This window comes from Pteronotus mesoamericanus, unplaced genomic scaffold (assembly GCF_021234165.1).
Source record: "Pteronotus mesoamericanus isolate MK-2021 breed Mesoamerican mustached bat unplaced genomic scaffold, CSHL_Meso_final scaffold_232, whole genome shotgun sequence".
Lineage (NCBI taxonomy): Eukaryota > Metazoa > Chordata > Mammalia > Chiroptera > Mormoopidae > Pteronotus > Pteronotus mesoamericanus.
The window spans coordinates 418,158-434,041 of record NW_026555311.1 but is presented as its reverse complement, the minus strand read 5'-3'; positions in this window follow the sequence as shown (position 1 = coordinate 434,041).

Here is a 15,884-nt window from a genome sequence, read left to right as displayed (position 1 = left end):
GTCCATTTTTGAAATGGAAAAATAATGATTGCATGACTTTCATTTTAATTGGAGAATTTTGGAGAAATGGAAGACTCCAGTAGACATCTCCAGCCCTACCTTAGGCCAGAACCGGTGCCTGCTAGTGGACTTGGCAGCAATTCTGAGCTCCTGGGGATGGAAGCTCCGGCCGTGCCTCGGGACACTCGGGTGAGTCTGCAGCGGAGCAGGCACCTGAGATGCAACCAGCATGGGGCTGGGGCTGGACTCCACAGTGCGCTTTGTCACTGCAGAACTGCCAGGAGTCACCATTGCACAGAAAACCCTGCTTTGGTTTGGAAGTGGAATCTTGGCTTTACAGGAGGCAAGTGTGTTTCCAAAAGAGAATCCATGCAGCAGGTTAATCCTTCAGCACCATTTTCCTCCCATCAGCCGGGTCTGCAGGAACAGCATCTGTCATTTCAGGAATGGCCAGAGAGGAGGGGTTGCATGTAACACCTGCTGCTTCCAGCTGCTGTCCTGGTCCCTGGGTGGGTCTGCATCTAAGTACAGGTCTCCTGACTGCAGGTGTGGATTTCATCACCAGCAGAGGATCCTATAAACAGAGCCAATAAGACAGTCCCCAAAGGGCAAATGGCCTGTGGTGTTGAGGACACAGTGTCTGCCTGAGCAGGTGATCTGGGACCTGGCTGCCCAGCCCTGCAGGTAGGGGACTGGGAGAGAGAAGTGATAGGCAGGTCATCATACAGGAGTTCTTCCTTAGAGCCAAGCAGATGCCAGTGCTGGGAAACAAGGCTGGCCCCGAGGAAAATACAGAGGGTGCCATTTCTGTGCTTCCTGGCATTCCCCTACACACACAGTACACGCCCTGCTCAAGGCCCCTGCCACAGTCCCAGTGCTGCGCAGGAGGGCCTCCCGCTCCGCGGCTTCCCCTTCTCAGCCAGACACCCATCATGGTCTTTCCACCACAAGATATCAATTTATTTATCCTTTGTCTTGGATGGAGGGAAAATGGATTCAACATATCAGCACTTGTCATTTAGGGAGATGTTAAGAATACAAAATTCATTGTTTCCCCCCTGCTGTCAGAATTCCAGAGCAGAAAGAAAAATCTCTTTTTCTGTTTCAGAGCATGAGGGGGAACCGTGAGCCGTTCCCTCTCTGCCGCGGGATGCTGTGCTATTCACTCCCATCCACGATAGAGAAGGAGAATGAAGCCATGTGCCAGGTTGTGACGCAACTGTGCACAGAGGGGGCCCGATAGAGCAGCCAAAGTTTCAAGGACCTGGGGGCTTTTTGTTTTCTCTGACGTGTACATTTGCATCTAGATGTTCACCTGCCACCATTAAATAATGCTGCGAGTGACTCAGATAACGGCAAGGAGGAAGACTGCATGCCCTGCTCCAGGAGGCAACTCCAGCCACCAGAGACGCGACGTGTTCCCCAATAATCCAGGAGGTGTCGCTGTCGTCCTCAGAATGGAAGCCACTACCTCCCTACGCACCTGCAAACAGACGCAAGGATTTACTAGATTGCAAGGAAGCCATCCTTTCTAATAGTGAAAAGACAGCAATTAGTAGGGAAAATAGAATAAAACGAATCCATCATTTAGTCAAACTGTGATCCTGAACTGCAAAAAACCGCCCTTTTCAAGCTCCTTCAGCACACACATGAAAATGTGCAGTCTTCTGTCCCTGCTTTACTTTGTGACTATGCCTAATGACTGTGTCCTTTCTCTTGGCCATCCTCATCTCTCATGATGCATCTGGGCAGAGCCTGGCAGGCTCCCCACTCCCGTGCAGCCCCGTCCCACTGTCCCACTGACTCTTGACTTCTGGGGGCAGACTGGGGCAGATAAGAAGACACCACACAGAATAAAACAAGGACTGCAGGATGGGGCAGCATGTGGTCTAGGGACTTTGTGGTGTGGTTAGGAGGCCACATGCTTTTCTCACATCTCCCAGTTGCTTCTCAGACAACATTTCTATACTGTACTGATGAGAAAGTGGCAGCTCAGGGTGGTTTTGTGCCTCACTAACAACCAAGCTCCAGGTCAATGTGGGTTTCAAACACGGGGTCCGTTGGGCTCCAAGGCCTGCACTCTTTGCCCTACACTCAGACTCCCCCACCCCCCAGTCCCTGTCCTTCAGGTGTCCAGAGGTGCTGGAATGAGAGAGGGACCTCTGGAAAAACAGGAAGAATGATTCCTAGGAAACACTCAACCAGGCTCAGCAGTTGCTTCAGCTGCATGTGTTGGCTCCACTGTTGATGAAGGAGTAGGATTCCGTACTGTTGACAGAAGGAAGCCAATGAGGCTTTGCCCAAATAGCATGTTTTCTGACCCAGTCCAGATGAAATGAAAATGAGTTTGGGACAAAGGGCCACAGCAGGAGGAAAGTGGGGTATTTCCCTCTCAGGAGGCATGAATCAGCTGTGAGTGAAAGTATAGGCAGCCTGGGTGAGCTTTTGCTGTTGTTTCCAAGCTGTGCCTCGTAGGGGCTTCAGGTCACCCGTATGCAGGTATGCAGACTCTGCCTCATCCTCCTGCCTCCTCACATGCAGAAATGACAGTCCAGGGCGACCAGAGCAGGGCAGCCTGTGTAATTAACCAGCCACAACTCTTCAATCAGCTTGTGAGTTGGAGACACCTGACCCAGGTCTGGGGAATTGCCACCAAAGGTTGCAAGCGTGATTTGCCAACGAGCTTCTTATTAAGAGTGATCACAAGTAACTGTGGGCTGACTTGCGCATGGTGGAAACCAAGCCACTCCGCAAAATAAATGGAGATTCCTTTTTCTGCCATTTCATTCTGCAATTCAGCCCCATATTTCTAGGAACCACAGCCCAATGTCAGTAAAGGAGGCATCATTTTGCGTTTAGTAGAGCACTAAATTGGTGATGTATCCTTGTGATGCTGGTGGTGAACCCCCACGTTACCATGGTAACGAGAGCCTTACATGGTCTGTTGTCCTGCTGTTTCTGAGACCAGCCAGGCTCCAGCAGTCCTCATTTATTTGGAGACCCTACCAGCCCGTGCCTCTGTGCGCAGAATAAAACCAGGCTTGTTAGGGCTCCAAATGGCATGTGTGCTGAGAATGCCTTCGACTCTGTTATTATGTCAATTTACTGCATGTTCATGAAGCATTAGCATTAAAATAAAATAGACAATTAGTGAGCTGCAAATGACTCATGCACTGATATTGTACAAATTTGTCTTTTCATATTCAAAGTGCTCGTGAGAGCCTCAAGTTCTACATACTCAGCCACTAACCTTGGGATCTGCCTGTGAGGCTCAGGCGCGCGTGTGCGCACGTGCACACACACACAAAGGCTCATATATGCTCATTCACACAGGAGTGCACACACACAGACTTGTGAGAATCAGGTTTACACAAAACAGCCTGGCTCTGCAAGCCACGTCTCACTGAGTAAGGAGAACATTGTGGAGCAACCCGTGTTATCTTGGAAGAGAGAATGAAGGGGGAAGCCCAACATGTAGAGGAAGGAGGAGGCTGGAGGGAGAGAGCCAGGCCGTCACTCTGACCCAGGATTCACTGCTATTCACCTGCTCTTCCAGCCCAGCCACTCAGCCATCCCAGCATTTTTTGAAATGCATGGCAGCCTGGTTTGACGAGTGCCTGACGTGTGTGTGGATGTTGTATGGGTGTATGTGGGTATCGTGTATGTTGTGTGTGTTGCATGCATGTGCTTCAGGTGAGGATGGGGGAAGGGAGACATCATGGAGAGGGGAAGGGAGGGAAGGAGAAGAGAGACAAGGAGAAATGAAGGAGGAGGGGGTGCTTAGCTGGGTGGGTGAGTTTCCCGGTGATCTTGAGAGGAGGACCCATGGACATGCATGAGGAAAGCACTGTGCTGCCCTCACCACATTTCATCACAGGCTCAGAAGATCATTTTTGAACCATAAAGCTCTAAATACTTAAATGACTTCCTATTATGTTCAGCTGTCACTGACCAGAGTTCTGATGGCTTGGGATAGGATGGCCTACCAGGGGTGTCCAAACTTTTGGCATCTCTAGGCCACACTGGAAGAAGAAGAGTTGTCTTGGGCCACACGTTAAATACACAACACTAACTAAAACTGATGAGCAAAAAAGAAAAAAAAAAAAGAAAGGTTTTAAGTAAATTTACGGTTTTGTGTTGGGCCACATTTACAGCCAACTCCGGCTGCGTGCAGGCCCATGGGTTGTGGGTCGGACACCTGCGGCAGTGAGGCTTAAGTCGCAGTCTTGCAGGGCAAAGCCATCCCTGGTGATCTTCCCCGCCAGGCCTGGGCTCCCTGTGGGGGTTTCGTGCACAGGGACCTCCTCCCTGCGGGGGCCTTTCAGTCTGCCCACCAACGATTTCCTGCAGACCCTAATAAATGCTGCCCCCTTAAGGAGCCGAAGAGAGTGAGCCATTTTCTCACCACTAACTTCAACATCAGTGAAAAATAATTGGGACACTGTGAACTTTGAAATAGCACACTAACAGCAGACAGCATACTCCTGTAGTTTTAGAAAACATGTATTTATAATTTTTTAATCTAGTCATGCTAGTGACCCAGGCTGGGAACTTCTGGGACCTCACAGGCATCCTCCACGCCCCACTGCCCAATGCCATTGAGTGAATTAATGAAAGTGAAGAGACTTTAGCCTTGGTGGTTCCAAAGCATTAGGAAGCTGATAAAATATTTAAACTGCTTACAGGTTATACTGATTTATGGAGATGGTTGACGTCTTAGTTGATAAATTAACAGGGAAATATGTGAAAGGAAAAGTTAAAGGAATTAAATAATTTGCTAAGATGATATAGAACAGCACTATTTATCAACAATATTTTGAGTAAAAATAGAAAACGTACTTTGCAAATATCAATGGCTTGTCCACACAACACCAAACACCTCAGTACTTAGAATTATAAAACTTTACTCAAGAAGTTGGTCTGAGTGTTATGAGTCAGCTGCCTGGTGTAGCCAGAGACATGCTTCTGGGTCTATTCCTGATTTTGGCTTCCTGCCACGCACCTCGGTGCCTCAATTGCACACCTGGAACACACCCACCTCGTGTGGGTCTGCAATGCCATCTCTTAGAGAGAGTGAATCTCATGTACCTTTCACCTTTCTTTATAAGATACAGTTTTTTGGAGTGGGGTAAGAGGAAGCTGTGCTCCTGGTAAATGTCTGATAGTTTTCTCGCAGATAGAAGATGTTCAAGCCAGTAGGTGCCCCATGAGCATCTTAGGATTCCTTGTGGTAACCAAGAAGCCAAGCATCCTGAAGATCCCCAGCTCCATGCACACTCTCGTCCCTCCTAAGTGTGCTGTTTAGGAAAGCCACCAGCTGCCTTATGAGTTTAACAAAGGCCTTTTCAAATAACACATATGGACTCAATTCCTGGGTTAACCACCCTTCTTTGTTTGATGAGGTTTTATATTCACACGTCCTTGTTATTACTTCCTTTAATATCTGTAAATGAAAGTGTATCCTCTCTTTGTGTGTGGGTTAGGTTACTGCCTGCAGGGTACTTTCTGTAGGCTTGATGATTACTGGCTTCATCCTGCTCTCCACTTGTTTCATTTGGTGATTATGTGCAATCTCACCATTCCTGCAGGGCACAAAGTACCTTGTTTATTTTAGCAAATGCTCCTAATAGCCTTAATCTGCTGTCAGATCCATAATGTGTTCCTCAACTTTCATGATAAATGAAATCTTTTGACAGAATCTTGATGAAGTGCTGGTCTCTAAGCACTTAAAGAGGCTACAGTTTTGTTTTTTAACCTCTTAATCTTGTTGCGATGCCTAGAACTAGGTCACTCTCAACCACTCAGTTTTGCAAAGCTTTTCCATTAGTTGACCTAATTCTTACCTTATTTAAGAGGAGGGACCTAACTGCAGAAGTACCGGACTCTACAGAGCTAACCTCAGATGTACCAAGAGGTGCTCTGATTGCTGTTGAAAATCTATCTGCCAGACAATTCCACTAGATGATTTACTCCTTTGAACAAAAACATTAAGTCTTTAGAAAGTACAGTCCACAGCACAAATTGCTCACTAGATAATAGCAGCTACTGGGGGATGGAATTATAATCTTCCCTCCTTCCGTGGGGACTGGAACAGGGCTCGGATGCTGCAGCATGGGAACGGGGGCAGGGAATTCCCCATCCATCACCATTTGATGGGAGAACCTAGGAAAAGCACTCAAACCACGCAGTGCCAAGTGAGGCAGAACTCAGAGGTCTAGTCTTCAAAATGCACATGAGGACATGTGGGGCTACGTTAAGTCACCAAGAGAAAAGGGATCCTGAGGACACACTGGGCCATAAAAGTCCCAGTTGGGGTGATGGCTCAGAGACCTGCTGCTGTGTATAGCTGAATGTGAGCAACTGCCTGGCTTTGATGGTAATGAGCATAATGGTGCGTATGGACCCGGAAAGTCAGTTTGGAGTACAAGGGCCAGGACCTGGCTCAAAAATCGCAGAGCTGGAGGGGTTTCTAGATATCATGAAGCCACAGAGAGGCACTAGGCCAGGAGCTTGGGGGTGGGTTTCAAGGCCAGTCCAGCAGACTTGGTAATTTCCCCAGGGCCTGTCTTGCTACCATTAATGGGTAAGTCTGATGGGGCAGAAGTGCACCCAGGAGTGACTGCAGGTGACAAGTGAGTGGCGATGGAGCACGGATGACCTGAGAAGAGGACTGGGCATCTGCAGCTCCTTACTGCAAGGGGCACGAAGGAGGGCATGCACAGAGCTATTTGGGGCTCACTGACTTGTGATATTCTCATTGGTACATTATTATTCCTCCTCATGGTGATCAATACTCAACCTCATTGGCTTGTGTTGTAGTCTTGAGCTCACACAGGCCATGACCTGTGTGGAATTCTGACTTTTACATTTTACATAAATAAAAGCCATTGTTCTACAGAAAGCAAGATCCAAGAGCAACCATACTGAATACCCATTTTGTTATGTTATAGATGTTCACCTGATATAATATGAGAATATTAGAAGGTAGATTTTGCAAAAGAGTTGGGAAAATACAGCTTCCTACGTAAAAAAAAAAAAGAATTTTAACTCAGTGCTGGCCAGCTGGCTCAGTGGGTTGGAGTGCTGTCTCATGCACCAAAAGTGTTGGATCTTTGATTCCCAGTCAGGGCACATACCTAGGTCGCGGGTTTGAGCCCCATGGGGGTGCATTGTAGGAGGCTCTCTTACATCAATGTCTCTGTCTCTCTCTTTCTCTAAAATCAGTAAACATATCCTCAGATGAGGACTTAAGAAAAAGAATTTCAATTCAATTTATTGAACACATACTTCAACAGTGTTAGGTGGGGTGCCCAGCTGTGGGAAGTAGAGAAATGAAAAAACCATTCTTCCTTCTCAGTAGGAGGGTTTACACCCATGGGGTACAAGGGTTTATATGTGTATCAGCCAGGGTTCTCCAGGGAGACAGAACCAATAGGACAGATAGATATTGGAGGAGATTTATGACAGAAATTGACTTATATGGTTACAGAGGCCGAGAAGTCCTGCCATCTGCCACCTGCAGCTAGAGGCGCAGGAGGTCTGCAGTGCCGTTCAGTCTGAAGCAGCACCACTGATACTCAAGGGCAGGAGAAGATGAACACCCCAAGTCAGAGAATGAATCTTCCTTTTTTCCGCCTTTTTGTTCTGTTCAGGCCCATTGGCTGGATGAGGCCTACTTGCTTGTGGGAATGATCTTTATTCAGTCCACTGATTCAAATGCTAATCTCTTTCAGAGACACACTCCCAGACACTCCTAGAAACAATTTTACCAGCTCTCTGAACATCCCTTCGCCCCATCAAGGTGTCACATAAAATTAAGCATGACGATGCGAGGTCTGTCCAGAAAGTATCCAGCCATGTAATGTGAAAAATTGAGACGTTTATGAAGAAGATAATAAGATCCAAGAAACATTGTATATAGGACAATGATACCTCAGTCCCCTTCAAAGTAGGCCCCTTGGGACCTCACACATTTCTGTCAATCGCCATCAGCTGCCCCATCTTATTTTCCTGAATCTTATTGACAGCCTGAAATCTCTATCATTTCAAAGGTGATTTTAATTTTGGGAAGAGCCAGATAATGCAGGGCACCAAACATGGGCTGTAGGGAGACAGAGTCACCTGGGTAATTTGATATTTTACCAAAAAACTCTGCATAAGAAATGATGCATGAACAGGTGTGTTGTCATGGTGAAGCTGCCAGTCACCAATTGCCCATAGTTATGGCCTTCAGAATCATCCAAATAGTTTCTGCAGAGCAATGTTCCAAGCTTAATGCAAAATTTGATGCAGATTCATTGCTCTGCATGCTCAGTCATTTTGAATGAGATGGCCATACAATGATGTCGTCATTGTTCACGCATGCACATTCCAGTCCACTCTCCTTGGCTGCCAGGTTGCATCAATGTCATGCAAACCATTCTTGTTATATTAACAATGGCTGGACTTTTTCTGAACCGACCCTGGTATGTTAAAATCCTTATGCAAGAGAAATTAGGATAGACATGAAATACTCTAGAGTACAATGAGAATATGATGTGGAGAGATATTAGTTGCTTTATTTCTAATGAATTCATTAATTTAACAAACCTATGAAGGGCTCCTGTTTTATAACCATGTCTCATTCATAAAGAGAAAAGAAGCAAAGTATCACAGGTGTGTCGTGAGCTGTGGTGGGGTAGTCTTTTGTGTTTCTATAGCTAGCTTAATCTTGATTTGACCTTTCCGATGTAAAAGGTAGTTTTATTATTCATCTGGATGTCTAGTAAACTCAATAAGCAAAGGTCAGAAGTCTGGTGACTGTGGCTTAGATGAGAAACAGAAGTGCACAATCTCATTCCTGTCCTCCAGCAGCAGTGACCACACAGAGTGGGTGGGCTGGCCTTCTTTCTACTTTAGCGTTTTATGAGAACGAGGGGATAGGACAGAAGGACAGGGGGGACATAAGCAGTTTCAGAAAGTAACCGTGCCTGTCCTCCGAAGTTGTTGGAAACAGACTCTGTCTTCATATGTGAAGAGCATCCAGGTGTCTTCCCAGATCACCACCATCTTCACAGTGAATTTTAGCTCCTTAACTCAGGGCTATGTAAAACCTACAAACAGTTTTTTTCCCCCTGGTCTCAATTCTCAATGAACAAAATGTGGACATTTTAAAAGTGTCATCATCATATGTTTGTCATTATAACAAAATGCTAACATACCAAATGGTTTTCCTTCTGACCATTTAAATCAAAAGAACACAGAAAAAAATGGGTTTTTTTTCCCCCAGGTTTACTGAGGTACAATTGACAAATAAAATTGTATATATTTGAAACACACAATATGATGATTTAATATAAGTATTATTATGAAATGATTACCACAATCAAGATAATTAACACATCTATCTCCTCACATAGTTACCACTTTTTCTGAATCTTTTTTTGATGTCTCTCTGTGTTTTAATTTTTGGCTTTAACTTGGGTATTAACAGCAACATATGCATAGATGTGTTTGTAGCAGGATAAAACAAGGGTCATAATAAAATTTGATGTACTTTTACTAGAATTATAAATAGTTTTATATAATAATGAAAGGCCAATACTATGGTTTAGTTTGTGGAAAACTTGATCCATTTAATGGGTTATAATTTTCCTTATAAAAAAATGAAGTACTATTTTAATACTTAGAAAAACTCTATCGTGGTCACCAGTTGTTTTAAAGGAGAACATTTTAGACCTATTCTTAGCAAGTTTCAAGTAATCAATGCAGTATTAACTATTGCCACTATGCTGTGCATTGGAGCCCCAGAGCTTATTCATCGGATAACTGGAAGTTTGCACCCTTTTTATAACATGTCCCCATGCCTGCTTCCCCCAGTCCCTGGTGACCACCATTCTCCTCCTCCGGTTCTGTGAGTTCCACTGTTTTAGATCCTCCTGTGAGATCACACAGTGTTTTCTTTTTGTGTCTCGATTATTTCACTTAGCGTACTATCCTCCAGGTCTGTCCATGAAGAAAACAAATGTTTTAGAAAATCACAATAACTTCTGTGGTTTTGTTCCATTGAAAGTTCTGTGGCTGTGTGCTTCATGTGCCTGTGTTGTGGCAGACAGAAATGTGAGCGCAGGGTGACCCATCCACTCATTGGGGGACATGCTTGGCCCTGAAAGCTGAGGCCCACAGGACTTGAGTACTGAATCGTTACCCCTCGGGGTCATGGAGTCTTTATGTTGACTTTCTATTTCAGATGGAGGCTGGGAGGGCACATGGCAGTGTCAGTGTGGAAATGAATGTGTCTCCAAGCTGCGATGTGGCTTTTCTGTAATAAGGCCCATTACTAACTTCTGAATGTCCTATATACAAGACAAAGATTTGCCAAGTACAGTTGCCCTGAAAACGTAGGGCTGCTGATGTAGATGAAGCAGAGGCAGGGCCAGGAGGAAGTCAGCAGGGATGCATTCTGCGTGAATGCCAAAGGTCCACTTTCTAGCCTAGTCTTGCAAGGATGTGAGTCTATCTGGAGCCCTTCCAGGTGCCTACTAAGGCACGGACAGCCTAATAAATGTCCATTCCATCTTCTCTGCTTTCAGCTTCTGTGCTTTCTTCATGTGCACTGAGTTTCCCAAGTCCACTCAAGATTGACTAGGCCACCAAAGAGCCTTGCAAAGAGTCAGAAGGGGCCTATGCCTTCCAGCTGGCATGCATACCACCACCAGCCACAGCAACGAACAGTCTACGTGTAGCCTCCTTCAGGCCAATGTTGCATCTAATGGTGCATTCCTCAGATTGTGGGTTATGACCCATTAGATTCATGAAATCAGTTTAATGGGCCTCTATGGCAACTGAGGAAGAGAGAAGAGGTTCAGAAGAGGAAGGAAAGAAACAGAATAGAGAATATTTAGGTGCAACGATGTAATATTGTATCATGAAGAAGGGAGGGGGGCAGAGAGAGAGAGAAACATTGATATGAGAAAGAAACATTGATTGGTTGCTTCCCATATGTGCTCTGATCAGGGATAGAACCTGAAAACTAGGAGGTGCCCTGACCAGTTCCACAGTCAGGGACGACGTTCTAACCAAGTCACCTGGCCAGGGCTCTCATGAACTTTTGTATAGTTATGTGTGTATGTACTAATCATGATAGAAAATCTAATTAAAAGGGTTTCACAGACACTGGTAATAATGCAATATATTCCAAGCAATGTATACAGAGGGTTCTTACATCTGAATTATTTTCCCTAAAAATAAAAGGTGACTGAATTGCAAATATTTTTTTAAATTTATGTAAAAACATGTAAAATTTATGTTTACTTGAGTTACTTTTTAAAATTTCAAATTTCAATAGGATTTTTTGATCAATTTCTTTCTTTCCTCTTCTGTCTTTGTGTGTGTGTGTGTGTGTGTGTGTGTGTGAGTGAGAGAGAGAGAGAGAGAGAAAATATTTATCATCTAATATGAGTGTGTTTTTAATAGTAAGTACTAGCTAACATTAGCAGGTACCCAGTGAGCATCTTCCTATGAGGACTCATGTGGGTGTATACAGATTTTATTATATTATGATGAAGTGGACAAGACACCAGAGAGAGAGCAGTGAGCCAGGAACCGGAGGACGAATTTCAGATTCTATCTCCTATGTGATGTTTCAGGAGTCTGAACTGCTGCATTGGTGAGTGAATAAATTAATGACCTTTCTGTTTCTCTTTGCCAGGTTAAATTGTATTTTTTCAGTATATTCATCCCAATGATGGGCTGTAAATTTATTCTTACTTTAAGAGAGAGCCCATTTCACAATATAGTCACTTGACATAAGCTTGTGATTAGAGCAGTTTGCAAAGATTTGTTCTTTTATTTTTTTTCCCCCTGCAAGTGAAGCAGCAATCTGGAGAAGAGTGGAAGGAAACTGTGACTCAGCTGTCTTTTTCTGTGGTTTGTGTTCTGCAATAGGCCAGGGTGGCTGGTGTTTTCATAGAAACCAAGGAAAGTGCTGGAAAAAGTGATGAGGTGGGTGTGGTTCCCCAGCCCGAGGTGTGCCAGGTCCAGCTGTGGTTTAGGATTATTGTACCTTGACAGCTGCTTGCATGAACAACAGTCTTTGCTTCCCGAAGAGTCAATGTTTAGTTCAAAATTAAGATCTAGCTGGAGGAGTAAACATTTTCTTTTATAATTCTTTAATCCAATTTGGTTTCTCATGTTTGTATATAAGGGCCCCAGAACAAAATAGTTCATCAAAAAGGGGCAAAATCAGGTTTGTGGTTGCAATAATAACATTTGTAAAGGACACAGTTTTACAGTGGATAATAAAGAGGTGATGATGATGATGATGTTAATGATAAAAATGATCATTTATTTGATTGATTGATTCTACACAATTTCTTTGAAATAATAAACCTGGCTCAATTCATGTTAAGTAGAATACATTTGGCCTAGTACTTCTTGGAAATATCCATATTTTGTAAGGCGAGGTCCAGCCTAGCAGATTTGTCTTTCATGGCTTGTATTCATTTGAAAAATAGAATGTCTGTCACATACAAGGATCAAATAACTTAGGATGATACCCAAACAATATAAACTACAAAAACAGAGGTCTTTTCTAGAGGTATAAAGTGACATCAGATCTGATCATTCTGAAAAACTACCTGCATTTACTGGTTACATTTAATTTTCTAAAACAACTCAGTGATGCATAATTAGTAGTCATATGTTTCTTAGAGAAAAATAGTTAGCAAGTACAACTAAGTTCTTTCTCTTCATTGTTATTTTCAGTTAAGAACTTCTTCCAGACACCAACAACTATTAGGACACGTATGGAGATCAAGAACAATTAAGTGACTGGCTGAAATTTGGAAATTACTAAAGTGACTATGTTAGTATTACAAATCTAAAGACCTTCTTAGCTGTGAATGTCTGATTATGGGAGTTCATAGTTTAATCCACTTGAGGCTAGGAAACTTGTGGATGTAGTAACCAGCTTTATGTCGGTAATTTATGTTCCATATATTATTATGTATGGTATAGATCCATATGTAAAACAAAATTCTCAGTTTTTGCATTGAGGCCAAGGTCAGGTTATGCTCTGTGATGTGGATGTTCATTATCATTTTGTTACCTTTGTCTGAAGGCTGGTGGCCTCCAAGGTGATAAGCTCATTGGTAAGACTTCAGGTCTCACTCACTTTCTGCTCAACATTGAGCAAGTGCCAAAACCCCAAACATCACATGCTAGGGCCACAGACATAGTGAAGGCAGCGTCAATCAGACTTTGTGAAAGTATCTCTGCCCAGAAAATAGCAATTGGGAAACTCTACATAAGTCAAACTTCATGGAGCTGACAGATGCAGAGTGTGTTTGCCCCTTTGGTCCTCAGCACAGCCTCATGAGAAGGACAGGTATACATCCCCAGTTGATAGATGAGGAAACTGACTTTACCAAAAGTGCAGAAAGGGAGTAAGGCCTGTACTGAAGCTTTGCAAAATCCCAGTCCTGCATTGGTCCCCACCGACAGGAGCAATGGTGTTTCTGGGTGGCATGAAGCATCTCAGTCAGGCAGCATGACCCTTGGCACCAGGGAACAGACAAAGGGCAGATGGCAATACAATGGTCCATTTCCACTGAACACTTCTGGTTCTGGTACTGTGCCTGTGAATGTATTAGAGGGAGCAGGCAAAGAGAAAATAAGCATCAAGTACCATTGTTTCCCTGCCCAAATTAATTGCACCACAATTCTTCATAGCTTCTAGAGTTTCCACATACACCTGTACTAAAACTCCATTTCTTTAGTTTCATCCAAGGGTGACATTCTCCTGGGTTCCTTTTCTCATCCACCGCTGGGCTTGGCTGTGGTCTCCCACACCAGAAGGTGGCCCCATGGTTTCCTTTGCTCTTCATTCCAACCTTCAGACTATGATGGATATGGAAACTCTTCAGAATGGACAGCTACACAGCCTTCTTTGGAAAGTTTGAAAGCAGTTAGTCCTTACCCAGTTCTGCTAAATCTGAAACAGGAATGGTTGGTAGGGAGGCAGAGTGGATCTCAGTCTGTCTCTTTCGGATACAAAGTCAACCGAGAAGAGACGCCACCAATGAAGCATCGTCTAAAGCTTGGGAGGGCCAACTCTTTTTTTCCTTCTCTTGCAGATTTTTATATAATTTAGGCTCTCAGTCCAGTGTGCACTGGCATCTGCAATTCAAACCCCACTCCCCAAGGCTGAAGCATCTGTTTAGACAGGGGCATAAAATTGACCACCACATCAAAAATCCACAGGCCTAGGTAACACTCAGAGCATGTGTACAAAAGTCACCTCCAACGCAGTTTAGTTTGCCAAATGAGTTTTATTTTCTTAGTCTTACTTGGAAAATTGATGACATTTTTAATAGTAATAGTTTATTCTGCTGTGTTCAACTTAGTTTTCATAAGTACTGAAATTTTGTTTTCATAGGTATTTATGAAAGATTACAAAATGTGTCAGTTCAATTCCCTGAATATTAGTCTCCTGAGTGTACAAACTAAATGATCTTCACATGCTACCGGAATTTAAATCTTGTATTTCTTCTGATTAATGAAAACTTATTTGTCAGTTCATATTTTCACCTTTATATAAACCTGTGTTCCATGTATATGGAAAATATATGCAAAATAAAATCTAGATTCCTAACTGCTAGTGAAAGGAATATAAAAGGACTCTACCTCAGCCCATCCTCCCTTTCTAGTGTACTGGAAATCTCAGCTTCTGTCCCCAGCTTGTGGCTCCTGACTACGTGGGTGTGGTGGTATTCATTCTTACAGTAGAGTCCATTGCAAAGCCAGAAAATAATTTTGATGGAAAATGCGCATTTTCCTTTCTCCTTTCTAAGTGTTCAATTCTATCTATGATAAACAAACTCAGATCCTTCAAAGAGTCAAATATTATTATTGAAATCCAGGCTTTAAGTTATCCCTCAAAAATAGGTCTCTGTTACAGTTCTGCTGAAAGTACACACCACCTTCCTCAGGCTGAGTGCAGTCATTTTCCATTCGAGAATCAGGGCACAGATTAAGAGATTGACCCAGACAGCACACACGACAGAAGAAGTATTTCCCATTCCCACCAGGATATTTATAAGTCCTTCGCTGGAAATGGTCACATCTGGAGTGGTGGAAGTGAAGTAGAATGTTTTCACATGAATGGTGACCTTTCAGACAAAAATAAATGTTTCAACATCTGTGAAAACTTGGTTTAAAATATCTGTAGTGTTTTTTAAAGTAATATTTTAAGTAGAATTATTAGCCTGTTTTCCTTTTGTATCAGCTTGTAATTAGGGATATAGCCTTAACATGTGAGATTTATCTGCTGTTGAAGACTTGTAACTTCTTCAAGGGTATTAAGTTTTGAAGAAGGATTCTGACAGCTTTCATTTTGAATTATCTGTCGTCATACCATGGAGCTCATTTAACCTGTCTATTTGTCTATTATCTATCTATCTATCTATCTATCATCTATCATCTCTACTGCTCTACATTTCTATCATCTATTTATCTACCTACCTACCTATCGTCTACCTATCACCTCTATCTAAATCTACCATTTTCCTGTTTTTCAGTCAACCCATGCACCTTGCTCTTCCACTTTCTTGTGCTGCAGAGGTTTTGATTTCTTTATATCCTCATTTACAACAAGGAAGCACAGCCTAAAAGAGAAATCACAGATAAGTGCTGAAGGTTAGATAGCTAGAATTAGAATCAAGGTCTTTTCACTCAATTATGCTACTTTGCATAAAATCTAATAAAATAATTAGAGTACTCCTGCTTTTCAGAACCAAACAAACAAATACTTGATTTTCAGGGAGCTATATGCAGATAATGAAGTTCTTAGATCTTTCCATATTAAAACAATAAGATTTAGAATGGGAAAGCAATGGTTCACTCTT